General features: G+C 47.6%; 1 long non-coding RNA gene and 1 other non-coding gene across 2 annotated transcripts in view; one reads left to right on the top strand and one right to left on the bottom strand.

Annotated features, from left to right (window-relative positions):
* LOC142985801 (uncharacterized) overlaps positions 1 to 2500 on the bottom strand; it is a 113860-nt gene that overhangs the window by 104853 nt on the left and 6507 nt on the right. The gene's annotated exons all lie outside the window — the stretch shown is intronic.
* Positions 1324 to 2500, top strand: part of LOC142986053 (small subunit ribosomal RNA) — a 1902-nt gene continuing 725 nt past the window's right edge. Inside the window, exon 1 of the ribosomal RNA XR_012960299.1 lies at positions 1324 to 2500. This exon is cut by the window's right edge and continues 725 nt beyond it. This is a non-coding gene — a ribosomal RNA (small subunit ribosomal RNA).

Here is a 2500-nt window from a genome sequence, read left to right as displayed (position 1 = left end):
AACACACATATGTATATTATTATGTACACACACACACGGCGAAACGCGCAAACCCGACGACACAGACTCTACGATTTGACATATGTGTACAGCGGTGCGATCGTCATTTGTTTCACGACAAACGACGATCGGCGGCGAGTGCGAGCGCGAGATAGAGCTGTTTCACAACATAGAGTCAGTCTCCGTCGTTTGTTTGTGTCTCACTTCGGCGACTCGACTCTGTGTTGTTGACGGGCGGCGGGCGCGCATCATCACGAAAAACACATATATATGCACCCCGAAAGAAATCAAAAAAAAAAGGTGTGCATATATATATGTGTTATAATCGTCTACGAATTGGACTGTGTGCTAGTGTTGTCATGTGTGTTTCTACTCTACACAGCAACATATGTGCACACACGAAGTAGTTGTACGATTATCACGAGTAGAGAGTGATGTATGTGCTTGACCGCGGCGGAGTGCTTTCGACGCGACGAATAAAATCTTTGCTATAAGAAAACACTCTCTCGACTCTCGTTCGTGTACCGTCCGTGAGTGTGCATTCGTTCGTTCGTTCGTTCGTTCGTTTGTTCGTTCGTTCGTTCGTTCGTTCGTGCGCCGCCGCTGTGCAGGCTAGGGCGACAACGCGTTCTTATTCGTTGTCGCTCTGTCATAAATATTTATCATCACTCTCGTTTGTTCGATAATAGAGAGTACGAGAAAGAGACGCTAGACTTTGCTACCTATGTATATATGTAATAAAGTCGCGTCGTTACAGACAGACAGGACGACTCGACTATCGTCGTCGTCGTCGTCGTCGTCGTCGTCGTCGTCGTCTCTCGTATTCTCTCGGATAAAACGAGAGAGATAGATGAATCTCTTTAACTGTGTGGGCCGACGGACCGTTGTGTATGCACGAGTCCGTATAGAATCGAAGCGGTCCCGAGAAAAATTATACTTACACCTCTATCTAGCGAGGCATTACTCTATAGACACCGGGCGGAATCGTGATTGTTTCACATCCGTATTGTGTTAAACGTTTTTTTAAATAAAATGTGAACGCGTCTCGGTACGAACGTTCCCAATTGGGGCCACGTCAGTGTGTCCTGAAAATGCAGGCGGGCAGCGGACGTTTGACGTGTTTGAGATACAACCGTTTCAAACGTTCGCCCGTCGGCGACCCCAAACTCTCTATGTGCGCACAACACTACATATATTTATTTACATGTGCGTGTTGTGTGTACGTTTTACAGAGCTCGCCCGTAACGCGTCGGCGTGATCTAGGATCGTCGACGCGCGGGATCGACGGAGTGCGCGCTACGAGCGCGTGTTCTATTCGATAGCTCCCTGGTTGATCCTGCCAGTAGTTATATGCTTGTCTCAAAGATTAAGCCATGCATGTCTCAGTGCAAGCCGTATTAAGGCGATACCGCGAATGGCTCAATATATCAGTTTTGGTTCCTTAGATCTTACTCAGTTACTTGGATAACTGTGGTAATTCTAGAGCTAATACATGCAATCAGAACTCTGACCAGTGATGGGATGAGTGCTTTTATTAGATCAAAACCAATCGACGGAGGGCCCCGCGTCTGAAGTCGTTAATTTTGATGAATCTGGATAACTTTTGCCGATCGCATGGTCCAGTACCGGCGACGCATCTTTCAAATGTCTGCCTTATCAACTTTCGATGGTAGTTTCTGCGACTACCATGGTTGTCACGGGTAACGGGGAATCAGGGTTCGATTCCGGAGAGGGAGCCTGAGAAACGGCTACCACATCCAAGGAAGGCAGCAGGCGCGCAAATTACCCACTCCCGGCACGGGGAGGTAGTGACGAAAAATAACGATACGGGACTCTTACGAGGCCTCGTAATCGGAATGAGTACACTTTAAATATTTTAACGAGGAACAATTGGAGGGCAAGTCTGGTGCCAGCAGCCGCGGTAATTCCAGCTCCAATAGCGTATACTAAAATTGTTGCGGTTAAAAAGCTCGTAGTTGCATTTGTGCGCCGCGCTGTCGGTGCACCGCATCCGCGGTGATACTGACACGTCTGCGGAGCATATCGTCGGTGAGCCGGCGGTAATACGCCGGTTCAATATCAAAATCCTATCGCGGTGCTCTTCGGTGAGTGTCGAGGTGGGCCGACAATTTTACTTTGAACAAATTAGAGTGCTCAAAGCGGGCTCAAAATGCTGCTTGAATATTTCGTGCATGGAATAATAGAATATGATCTCGGTTCTATTTTGTTGGTTTTCAGAACTCCGAGGTAATGATTAATAGGGATAACTGGGGGCATTCGTATTGCGACGTTAGAGGTGAAATTCTTGGATCGTCGCAAGACGAACATCAGCGAAAGCATTTGCCAAAGGTGTTTTCATCAATCAAGAACGAAAGTTAGAGGTTCGAAGGCGATTAGATACCGCCCTAGTTCTAACCGTAAATATGTCATCTAGCGATCCGCCGACGTTACTACAATGGCTCGGCGGGCAGCTTCCGGGAAACCAAAGATTTTGGACTCC

The sequence above is a fragment of the Anticarsia gemmatalis genome, chromosome W (genome assembly GCF_050436995.1).
Source record: "Anticarsia gemmatalis isolate Benzon Research Colony breed Stoneville strain chromosome W, ilAntGemm2 primary, whole genome shotgun sequence".
Classification (NCBI taxonomy): Eukaryota; Metazoa; Arthropoda; class Insecta; order Lepidoptera; family Erebidae; genus Anticarsia; species Anticarsia gemmatalis.
Note: the sequence above shows the minus strand (reverse complement) of the source record. Positions and strands in the feature narration are given on the sequence as shown.